We start from the raw sequence: 13,072 nt of genomic DNA on the forward strand, positions 1-13,072 counted from the left end.
CTAGAACTCTGTGTATTTGAAAAAGATTGTTAATATTTCCTTAAAAAATAGAACACTAGTAATAAAACCCTCCTAAGTCCTCAGCACAGATGCTTTATGTAGAATAAACATAGATGCTTGTACACAGCAAGATACATTTTCAGACATAACTTCTTCCTATTAATGTCATATAAGCATTGGGACTTATTCATGCATATTCACTTAATTTTGTATGCGTCTCTTCTTTCCCAGTAATAAATACTTGCCATTCCTACCCAAATGAATGGACATTCACATATCAATGTGAGGCTGCATATTTCTTGGGTACAAGTTGATTTTTGCTCTACAATGAACGTGTTTATTATAGGAGGAAGAAGGTAGAGATCCACATGGAGATAAAATTGGAAAAAATTTATAACCATTTTTATTGTCTAATAGCGGTCTTCTATTCAGTGTTCTAATGTATGAGTACAGGTTGAACCAAGTCTTTAATTAGCATTTCAATGGCATTCAATAAACCCCTACAGACTATCCTATTGAAATATACTAGTCACCCTCACAAATTTAAGTTACTAAATTGAATCTGATTTAATATAAAGTTCTAAGATCTTGACTTGAATGAAGTTTATTTCACCTCATCATTTTATAAGGCACTGGCCCATTCTCACTGCATGTATTCTGTAAGCGGTATCTTATCAGGGTCTTTGGTAGGTAACCAAGGAGCAGATGCTAAAATATCCTTGTGGGCCTTGGTTCAGCATTCACCACCCTTTACCTACCAGGCAGCAAGTTGAAAAGCAATATTCTGTGTCCTCCTTCCCACTAACTTTCCTAAATGGAGTGTTGGTTGTACACAGAAGAAAAGCTGGACAATGATTATGATGACAGATGAGAAGTCACTTGCATTGGAACTGTGGGTCAAGGAACTGATCTCAAAGAATTAGTCTATATTTGAGCCTCTACATCTTTTGAAAGGAAACCCCACAGCACCTTAACTGTACTTAGGATTCTAAAGTTCCACAACTTATTGCGTGCTCTTTTACCTGTTACATACCTGCATCTCTGATTTTATCATTCTTTTCTTATGTTATATTATTCCTTTCATTCCTGCTCTCTCTCCTCTTTTGAAAACATCTTATATTTTGAATTAGCTATTACCCTAAATTTACTGATTTGGTATATAACATTTGAGCTCTTCAGAAAAAGAATCTACCCCAAACTAAAAGTTTAGAAGTATGTTTAGAAGGCAGGCAAATTGATCTAATACATATAGAGAAACATTTGCTAAGCTTTTTTGCAATTAAACATAGTCATTCATAGTGGATATATTAGTATTACAGCAATAATTTTATACTGATTACCACCCTTAATTTACATAATACTGTACACATCTTTCCCAGGCAGAAGGGGAAATAGGAGGCTGGAAAAAACAATTCAAACAAGCAGAACAGGAAAGACAGCTTAAATACTGTTTTATGGTTCATAACAAAACTTATTTTAAAAGAAAATAAGGCCTGGGAAAATGTTTTCAGAATCATGGCTTGAAGTAAAGAGATTGTATTAAAGCAATTTGCTTGCAAATTTAAGTCAGTAGACATTTTCAATAATCCACATTTTAAAGATTACTTGAAAACCTTAAATATTTTCTAAACAGAAAGAAAGGTGTTACCAGTAATTATCATCTGTTAAAATATAAACCCTGTGTCTAACAGTATAATGAATCAGATGTGAAGAGGGAAAAACTGAAAGGATGGAGAGGATAATAGAGCCAAGAGCAGGAGGCAGCTTTGGGGATGGATAAAGGACAAATCATTCCAGACAAATGTGATCACTCTTTTAAATCGCATTACAAGATTAATGGATGAAGGGAATGCACTAGAGGTAATATATATGGATTTTACTAAAGCATTTGATACACTACTCCATGAATTTCCACTTGCAAAATTAATTCAAATTGGGTAGAATATGTGCTATTGAAAATTGGCTCAAGGACCATAAACAAAGAGCAGTGACAAACATTGGTCCCTTATATTTAGGTGGGAGACAGTGTCCACTGCATTCGTGAGGACCCATGCCCACTTTGGCATCACACAACCACTTCACTGATGATCTGGAGGAAGGAAAATGAAAGTACAGAATTCACAAATCTTGACATGGGGCATCACACAACCACTTCACTGATGATCTGGAGGAAGGAAAATGAAAGTACAGAATTCACAAATCTTGACATGGGAAGTATCACAAACCAAGGCAGTTAGAGCACAAAAAGAGTTAATAAAAATAGAAAATAAAATTAAATATAAGCAACACTTAACCTCTTTTAATGACTAAAAGAAGAACAAAGAATTACTAGAAAAATTGTTACACATAATTTTCATTTTAATTGTTAAAACACTGATTGGGGAAAGTGCTCTTAAAGTCATGCTGTCAGCTGGGCACAGTGGCTCACGTCTGTAATCCCAGCACTTTGGAAGGCCGAGATAGGAGGATTGCTTGAGCCCAGGAGTTCAAGACCAGCCTGGACAATATGGCAAAACCCTGTCTCTACAAAAATATGAAAATTAGATGGACATGCTGGTGTGCACCTATAGCCCAGCCGCTTGGGAGGCTAAAGCAGGAGGATGGCTTAAGACTAGGAGGCAGAAGTTGCAGCAAGCCGAGATCATGACATTGCACTCCAGCTTGGGTGACAGAGTGAGACTCTGTTCCCCCACCCCCAAAAAAGTCATGCTGTCATTAAATAGGGTTGTTCTTCATTTAGTTAGAATCTGAGGCTGGGCATAGTGGCTCATGCCTGTAATCCCAGCACTTTGGGAGGCCTAGGCAAGAGGATTGCTTGAACACAGGAGTTCGAGACCAGCCTAGGCAACATAGCAGGAACCCCCATCTCTGCAAAAAAAAAAAAAAAAAATTTAATTAAAAAAAAAAAAAAAAAGAGGCCTGGCGTGTTGGCTCACGCCTGTAATCCCAGCACTTTGGCAGGCCGAGGCAAGTGGATTACCTGAGGTTAGGAGTTTGAGACCAGCCTGACCAACATGGTGACACCCTGTCTCTACTAGAAATACAAAAAAAGCCAGATGTGGTGGCGGGCGCCTGTAATCCCAGCTACTCGGGAGGCTGAGGCAGGAGAATTGCTTGAACCTGGGAGGCTGAGGTTGCAGTGAACCAAGATCTTACTACTGCACTCCAGCCTGGGCAACAGAGTAAGATTCCGTCTCAAAAAAAAAAATACATTGAAATGCTGTGCTCCTGTGTTGCTCCAAAATTTTAATTCATCCAAAGAAACTCATAGAAATGCTGAAGGAGCAAAGATAATTGATAAAGAATTCTTTTATAAATAAAAATTAAATAAATTTATAAAGAATTTATTTATAAATAAAGAATTCCTTCTTTATAAAGAAAGAATTTAATGTCTACTTAAGTGAGTAACTATTTAGGTATCAGTAATTTCCCCAAATATGTGACGAAAACAGGACAAATAATCATCTTAAGTGAATCTTGGCTTATTGTAGGAATCTTTCTGATGAAAAGTCTCCAAATACCATTTCGATAACTGCCAGGTCAAACTTAATATTGTTTCGGATTTTTTTTGTTAGAATTATTGAAATTATGTAAAATTTAATTGTTTAGAAGCAGCATGAGCTCTTAAAAAGTGGATGGGTAAAATATGATTTTCCTTTTACAGAGAGCAGGATCTTATTTATAATCAAAGCCATTTCATATTCATCTCATCCATTCCTCATGACCACCTTGTGAGGGAGGTATCATTATCCCTGAATTATAGATGTGGAAACTGAGGCTCAGAGGGGACAAATCCTTACCCAAGACTATACCTTTAGTAATGTCAGAGTTACTAAACCCAAATTTTACAGACACCTAGTCTTGGAGTCTTTCCACTAAACAGAACTGTTTCTCATGTGTATGCCATGAAAGAGACTGTCTCAGAAGCCATGTGCCAGAGTCTGACCTTGACTTTAACTGTTCATTTTGTGCTGAATTAGATAATGTAATGGAAAGGGCCTAGCATGGAATCTGGGACAGAGAGGCGCTTAGTAATGTTCAGCTCATTTGCTTTTACCCTATTTACAATGTCTTCATTCAACAGTTATTAAGCACCTAAGAGGTGCTGGGCACTGCCCAGCAGGTCAATCATCTTAGCTCTTTTTAAGCTCAGGTGTCCTAAGTGAGACCTGAGGCCCCATGAGAGAAGACCCCTGTGTCTGCCTGTTCACTGCAGTGTCCTCAACACCTAGCACATACTCAGTGAAGACTTTCTGAGTTACAGAGAAAACATTTCACCTCATCCCTCCAAAGTTCTCGTGAGCTCTGGCCAGGCTAAAGCCTCATGTGCTCTCTTCATACAGCATCAGATAAATGACCAGCAACTCCCTGCACCCACTAAATTCCTGGATGGGACCATTAGGAAGCTACTTGGCTTCACTTGTCAAGGTTTTGGGTTTGTTTTGTTTTGTCTTGTTTTGTTTTGTTCTTTCTTTTCTTTCACCAAAGCATCCCTGGGGCCTGATAACAAGTTAAGGGCCATGCTCAAGCACTTGATGGCTTTGCTAATGTAGGGGACGGGTCTTCTGCTTCCCCTGTGCCTATTCTTGAACCTCTCCGCAGAAAATTCTGTAGAGGAGCAGTAAGAGTGCATGACTTTGTAGCTTTTGAACCATCTTTCCTGCAAATTTGGAAGGAGACTAGAGTAGGGAAGGCCCAGATGATGGAAAAGCTTGGAGCTTCCTTAGTGACTAGGCCAAATCTAAGGACAGGTCATGGGGCATGTAGCTCAGGTAGTGATGCACAACATAGAGATTCCCCATTGCCAGAGAAAAGACCTGCCCGTAACACAAAAACAAATGTGTGCATTCTGCCTGGGAATATTTTACACCACAGATATTTCCACCCACAATTGAATTAGTCTTGTTATTTTCAAAAAATACTTTTGTCATTTCCAAACCTCTTCTGCATCAAGCTTATTGCAGTTGGGTGAGTGCACCTGACGTCTTCAGTGAAGTGTCAGGTGTAATTTAGCACTGGGAGATGAATTATGGGATTGCCCTTTAGGAAAAGGCTAGGAGCTCAGCCCTGCCTGTCAAATAGGTCCCTGCCTTAAAGTGAACTCTGCAGGTGAATGAATCAGTATTTGGCATATCAGCATTTCATTGAGCCTCCATGCTAATGTCTTTTTGAAATGAAACCGAGAAAGCTGTTAACCTCAGTTAGCTGGGTGTCCCCTCTGTGACCGGGATAAATCATCAATGTAGAGGCTGAGAACTCTGTTCTTACTGCTTTGGGGAATGAGAGCCGGGGCTGTGGGGAAGCTGACGGAAGGAGACTCCAAATCTCAGAAAACTAAATCAGGATTTTTATCTTCCTTAAAAGGTGAAATAAATATTACTTCTCCTTGCCTCGTGATTTAGCAGATCTAAAAGGATTTTGGAGAATTTTATTCCATTAGATAGCATATCCTTATTTATCCTTTTTTCCAAGCCCTTTGATCATATATATATATGCATATGTGTGTATATGTTCATATACATAAATACATCAATTCCTGGGATGTCTCACAACTGAAAACCTGGTCTTAACTGCCTGAGTAGTTATGGTCAGCCAACTAGAAATTCTCCACCATTTGTTTTTTGTTTTGTTTTGTTTTGTTGAGACGGAGTCTCTCTCTGTCACACAGCCTGGAGTGCAGTGATGTAATCTCAGCTCTACCCCCTAGGTTCAAGAGATTCTTCTGCCTCAGCCTCCCCGGTAACTGAGATTACAGGCATGTCCCACCATGCCTGGCTAATTTTTGTATTTTTAGTAAAGATGGGGTTTCACCATGATAGCCAGGCTGGTCTTGAACTCCTGACCTCAAGTGATCTGCCCACCTCGGCCTCCCAAAGTGCTGGGATTACAGGTGTGAGCCACTGTGCCCGGCCTCCACCACTTCTTGAATATTTTTCCAAAACTCGGTTTCAAACAACATCTACATGAAATCTTCACGTCAACCTTGTGAAGCAGGAGTCATTATTTCTGATCTTCCATCTGAAAACACTGGGGTGCAGAGAAGTTTCTGGAGTGGCCATGCTCAAGGTCAAACCCAGAGCTTCTGCTTCAGTTGTCTGTTCCTCAGTCGGTAGCTGCTGTGCAACCATTGTGGCCAGATGCAATGCCAGGCACCAGAAATCTTTCCCCTAACAATCCAGTGCAAACAGAAGGTTTATGACCTGGGCTTGCAGGCTGTTTTTTGCCTGGAAGGCTGTGGACTACTTCTTCCTGCAGCTGTCCCAAAGGAAAGGCTATTTGATTACTACTTACGTCTTTAGCCTTTGGTATTTACAATCAGTTGTACAATTGCTATTTATAGCTCCAATGTGCATGTTATTCCCTTTTTTACTTTGCCTGCCTGAGCTTTCTGAACTGGAAAAGGAGTAGATGAATGAAGTTCGGGCCCATGATTTTGAGTGTTCAAGAGGAACACAGGGCAAGATGCTAGAAGGATTCTCAATTAGCAGGAAAACAAACTAGGTTAAGTAAGCTGCAAGGTTTTTAGAACAATTGAAGATTCATGATAAAATTTATTCTCTAAAACTTAAATCCCAGAAAAAAAATTGAAAAGCACAAATTATGAAGAGGACCATAGATGGCCTGTAAGCATGTAAGTGTCATGCTTGGAAGAGGAGCTTTCTTGCTTGCTCCTTTTATTCTTTGGTTGGAGGGAGGAGCGATCAGAGTGGGGATGAAACTGGCTTGTAAGGACAGAGTTCAAACATTGATAGAATGCAAGACATAAAGGTTTGAGGACCAGTAGGAGGGTCCAACTGCATGATTTTACGGAGGTGAAAACTGAAGCTCAAAAATGTCGGCCAATTTGTCCAAGGCCACAAAGCTTGTTAAATTGAAGAATTAGGACATAAGTACAGATCTTCCGGTGCCAAGTCAGTGTTCTGTATGACATCTGAGGTGGTCTAATTGAGTTTCCTTCCTTTGTTGAAAGTCCCAAGTGGCAATTCCAAAGGAAAGAACATAAAATGACCATCCAGTGCTACTCAGTTTTGAAAGAATGCAACCTTTATTTCCAGGCCTGTTTTTCACTTTTGTTTACCCACACCCAGGTCCCACCCACCTACTCCCACAAAATCACATCCTCCACTAGCCTTCTGTTACCTCCCCGGAAAAATTTAACCATGTCTTCATTCACACTACATCTATAACTTTGAACATACCTCTATACTTCATTTATCCCTCATGTTGTAATTTATTTGTTCACAGGTCTCTTAAGATTCTATATATTGTGTTCCTATAGATTGTGAATTTCATGAGAACCCATTCACCTTAGCGCTTCCCCATATCTAGGATTGTAATTGGAAAATGGCAGGAACCCCATAAAAGTTAGTTGAATTGAATACCATCTGCTCTCCAGCAAACTGAAGTGGTCAGGCAATTCTATCTGAGTTTCATATAATCTGGCAATGACAAAGATCTATTGTCTTGGGCTTCATGTTGAAGTTTGAAGGTTCATTATAGCTTCTTCTCATCCCCTTAGCCTGTTTAAGGGCTGATCAGGGCCAGGCACAGTGGCTCACACCTGTAATTCCAGCACTTTGGGGAAGTGAAGTGGGAAGATAATTCGAGCCCAGGAGTTTGAGTCTGCAGTGAGCTATGATTGCACCATGCATGTCAGCCTGGGTGACAAAACAAGACCTTGTCTGGAAAAAAAAAAAAAAAAAAAAACACTGATCAGAATAGAAAGAAATTTATAAGTGTTTTCTTGTGCTTGTGACTAACTGTACCTGTGCGAATAAAATTTGCAGTGATCTGGAGACCCTCGAAATGTACTTTCTCCTTGTGAATCCACTGAAATGGCATTACATTAGTTTTACTTCTTATTCTTTAATGACAGTGAATCAAAACTTCGTGGCAACTTTGCACTCTTTTTATATTTCCAGAAGCAGATATGTAGACAGAGCCAGAAATCACTCCTCAAACAGCAGAGAGATATAAGGAAGTACAGCTATATGACTTCACCTTTAAAGGAGTTACACTGATTGTGGAAGATGGTTTTCTTGTGAACCCCCCAAAGGAAAATTCTGAATCCACCTAAAGGAAATTTCTGGGTTTTCCAACTTGAACATCAAAATTAAATGCAGGGGAATTTAATGTTTTGCATGCCCAAATATTCATTGGTTCCTCAGCATGTCAGTGGAATCAAATCAGAAGAGGTTCCCAATTAAACATTTTAAAAATGCATTCACACAAATCAAAACTACAATAAGATATCATCTCACCCCAGTTAAAATGGCTTATATCCAAAAGACAGGCAATAACACATGCTGGCAAGAATATGGAGGAAAGAGAACCCTCATACACTGTTAATGGGAATGTAAATTAGTACAACCACTATGGAAAACAGTTTGAAGTTTCCTCAAAAAGCTAAAAACAGAACTACCATACAACCCAGCAATCCCACTCCTAGGTATATATTCAAAAGAAAGGAAATCGGTGTATCAAAGATATCTGTACACCCATGTTTATGGCAGTACTATTCACAATAGCCAGATTTGGAAGCAACCTGAGTGTCCATCAACAGACAAATGGAAAGAAAATGTGATACATATACACAATGGAGTACTAATCAGCCATAAAAAAGAACGAGATCCAGTCATTTGAAACATGGATGGAACTGAAGGTCATTACATTAAGTAAAATAAACCACGCACAAAAAGACAAACTTTGCATGTTCTCACTTGTTTGTGAGAGCTAAAAATTGAACAACTGAATTCATGGAGATAGAGACTAAAAGGATGATTACCAGAGGCTATGAAGGGTAGTGGGGAGGGTGGGAAAGAAGTGGGGATAGCTAATGGGTACGAACAAAATAGTTAGAAAGAATGAATAAGACCTAGTATTTGCTAGCACAACAGGGTGACTATAGTAAAAAATAATTGCACATTTAAAAATACCTTAAAGAATATAATTGGGTTGTTTGCAACACAAATGATGAATGCTTGAGGTGACAGATACCCCATTTACCCTGATGTGATTATTACACATTGCATGTCTGTATCAAAATATCTCATGTACTCCATGAGTATATACGCATACTATGTACCCACAACTTAAAAAAAATGTTTTTAATGCATTCACAATACATTAAGATTTTGGAAACTGGCTTGGTCTTTCTCTGTTCCATAACAGAAAAAGAAACTGCAATTCATTCACATTTCCACCACTGACAGGGAACTTACTTACAAAGTATTCCATGGAAATAGGAAATAGGGATAACATAATAACTTCAATCCACAAATAACTCCCAATCCAATGTTAGCTAATAATTCCAACGTCTACTCACCCTTCCATGTATCAGAGCTGCCTTAACGAAGAGAGAAGAGGTGACAGATTGAGCTGCATCTCCTCGGATTTCCTTGGCATCACTTGAACATGCAAGGGCCGAAAGAAAGGAAGGAAAGGTAGGAAGGAAAATAAGAGAAAATCCACAATTCATATAGAACCAGAATCACTGAGATTTGATTATATTCACAAGACTAATAACCATCACAGGTCTCTCACATTCACCAATGGGAGAGGAAAGTGAAAGTTCTCCTTCACTGACTCCTTTATAAGAAGATCTATGTTGAGAGGGAAATCTCATACTATTCTCTGCACTCTCCAAACAGTATATGCTGGGGAAATACTTCTCCCAGGGGAACTCTAAATTCCTTCTGATTTGGTTTTAGCTGAGGGGTTGCAATCAGTCTTCCCTAAGGATCCCTCAGGTGAAGGGGGCAAGAAGGAAAAGAAAACGGACTGACACTGTCAGATCTAGGTAGAAACCCAGGACCTGTAGAAATTTGGAGCTATTTTCACTTTCTCAGGTGGGCTTGACTAAGATCAGGTGTTGACGAACTACAGCACATAGACCAACTGCCTTTCTTTGTACATAAAGTTTTCCTGGAACCCATCCACACTCACCATTTACATATTATCTATGGCTGCTTCCACACTACAATAGCAGAGCTGAGTAATTGTGACAGAGATTTGGCTCATGAAATCTAAAATATTTACTATCTGACCCTTTATAGAAAAAGTCTGCTCACCTCTATTAAGATTATCAACTGGCCGAGTGAGGTGGCTCATGCCTGTAATCCCAGCACTTTTCGAGGCCGAGGTGGGCGGATCACGAGGTCAGGAGATTGAGACCATCCTGGCTAACATGGTGAAGCCCTGTCTCTACTAAAAATACAAAAAATTATCTGGGTGTGGTGACACATGCCTGTAGTCCCAGCTACTTGGGAGGCTGAGGCGGGAGAACTGCTTGAACCCAGGAGGTGGAGGTTGCAGTGAGCCAAGACTATGCCGCTGCACTCCAGCCTCGGTGACAGAGCAAGACTCTGTCTCAAAAAAAAAAAATCATCAACCCTGAGCAAAGATAAGAAATGAGAAATCGGTATAAAAGCATAGACCACAATCAAGAGTTTGTTATAAACTATGTCTAGAGCCAACAATTATAATAGAATGTGACACATTTGTAATAAGTATAAATTTGTCTTTTCAACCAGGTGGGACTCCATTCGGCTGCAAGGAATAGAAACAACAATAGCAGGCTATAGCTGGGGGGTGGTGGTGTGTACCTGTAGTCCTATCTACACGGGAGGCTGAGGTGGGAGGATCACCAGAAGATCAAGTGCTAATGAGCTGAATCAATGATATACTGTCTATATCTTTCTACCTAGAAATGAGCACTTGATCTCCTAGTGATCCTCCCTCCTCAGCCTCCTGAGTAGCTAGGACTCCAGGTACACACCACTACACCCAGCTATAGCCTAGTGAGGTGGGAGGATCACTAGGAGGTCAAGGTTACAATGAGCTATGATTGTGCCACCGCACTCCAGCCTGGGTGACAGAGTGAGACCCAGTCTCTCAAAAAAAAAAAAAGTGAGCTAAACAAATAGGCTTTATTTCCCTCAAATAAGTCTAGGTGGCATTGATTCAATACTCAAAAATGTCATCAAAGAACCAAGCCTTTTCTATCTATGATGTCAGAGCCAAAGATGCTGAGATTCTTGACTTTTCCTTCATATTGGTTACACAATGAGTGCTATGGCATCAACCATGATGTGTGTGCCCAAAGAAGGAAAAAAGGTGAAGAAGGGAGAAAAATCATGCCCTCTGTGCCTATATCTTTCTACCTAGAAATGAGCAGCTTCCCCAGAAGTCCCATCCCACTGCTCTCACAGACATCTGCTTATACCTCACAGCCAGATGGGTCCCAAAGCCACCCTCACTGCCCATGTTGCTGGGAAAGCAAGAATTTACCACCCCAGTCTCTATGTGGGAAGGCTGCAAAAGACAAGGGGTTAGAAATGGCTTTGGGCTAGCCAATCAGTAGTGTCTTCCATAGATAGTTTTTCTCATTTTAGGTATGTAGGCACAGAGGGTAGTATCTATGAATATTTATTAGGTGGCCAAATGTACAGGTGGTTCAGTTGATTATTTATTTTATTCCATATCAAAGCAGTTATGTCCGGACAGGAACTGCAAAACTTTTCTACAAATACTTCCAAAGATCTCTCAAGAGAACGTCGTTGAAACAGGGCAATCAGGTGGGAGAAAGAAATAAAGGTATTCAGTTAGGAAAAGAGGAAGTCAAATTGTCCCTGTTTGCAGATGACGTGACTGTGTATTTAGAAAACCCCATCGTCTCAGCCCAAAATCTCCTTAAGCTGATAAGCAACTTCAGCAAAGTCTCAGGATACAAAATCAATGTGCAAAAATCACAAGCATTCTTATACACCAATAACAGACAAACAGAGAGCCAAATCATGAGTGAACTCCCATTCACAATTGCTTCAAATAGAATAAAATACCTAGGAATCCAATTACGAGGGATGTGAAGGACCTCTTCAAGAAGAACTACAAACTACTGCTCAACAAAATAGAAGAGGACAGAAACAAATGGAAGAACGTTCCATGCTCATGGATAGGAAGAAGCAATATCGTGAAAATGGCCATACTGCCCAAGGTAATTTATAGATTCAATGCCATCCCTATTAAGCTACCAATGACTTTCTTCACAGAATTGGAAAAAACTACTTTAAAGTTCACATGGAACCAAAAAAGAGCCCGCATTGCCAAGACAATCCTGAGCCAAAAGAACAAAGCTGGAGGCATTACGCTACCTGACTTCAAACTATACTTACTACAAGGCTACAGTAACCAAAACAGCATGGTACTGGTACCAAAATAGAGATATAGACCAATGGAACAGAACAGAGCCCTCAGAAATAATACCACACATCTACAACCATCTGATCTTTGACAAACCTGACAAAAACAAGAAATGGGAAAAGGATTCCCTGTTTAATAAATGGTACTGGGAAAACTGGCTAGCCATATGTAGAAAGCTGAAACTGGATCCCTTCCTTACACCTTATACGAAAATTAATTAAAGATGAATTAGAGACTTAAATGTTAGACCTAAAACCATGAAAACCCTAGAAGAAAACCTAGGCAGTACCATTCAGGACATAGGCATGGGCAAGGACTTCATGTCTAAAACACCAAAAGCAATGGCAACAAAAGCCAAAATTGACATATGGGATCTAATTAAACTAAAGAGCTTCTGCACAGCAAAAGAAACTACCATCAGAGTGAACAGGCAACCTACAGAATGGGAGAAAATTTTTTGCAATCTACTCATCTGACAAAGGGCTAATATCCAGAACTTACAAAGAACTCAAACAAATTTACAAGAAAAAAACAACCCAATCAAAAAGTGGGCAAAGGATATGAACAGGCACTTCTCAAAAGAAGACATTTATGCAGCCAACAGACACATGAAAAAACGCTCATCATGACTCGCCATCAGAGAAATGCAAATCAAAACCACAATGAGATACCATCTCACACCAGTTAGAATGGTGATCACTAAAAAGTCAGGAAACAGCAGGTGCTGGAAAGGATGTGGAGAAATAGTAACACTTTTACACTGTTGGTGGGACTGTAAACTAGTTCAACCATCGTGGAAGACAGTGTGGCGATTCCTCAAGGATCTAGAACTAGAAATACCATTTGACCCAGCCATCCCATTACTGGGGAT

The 13,072-nt window shown here is 39.8% G+C and overlaps 1 protein-coding gene across 1 annotated transcript in view; it reads left to right on the plus strand.

Moving 5' to 3' along the window:
• The window catches only part of PMFBP1 (polyamine modulated factor 1 binding protein 1), a 532,821-nt gene that overhangs the window by 362,559 nt on the left and 157,190 nt on the right, over positions 1–13,072 (plus strand). The window lies entirely within an intron of this gene.

This window comes from Macaca fascicularis, chromosome 20 (assembly GCF_037993035.2).
Source record: "Macaca fascicularis isolate 582-1 chromosome 20, T2T-MFA8v1.1".
NCBI classification, from domain to species: Eukaryota; Metazoa; Chordata; class Mammalia; order Primates; family Cercopithecidae; genus Macaca; species Macaca fascicularis.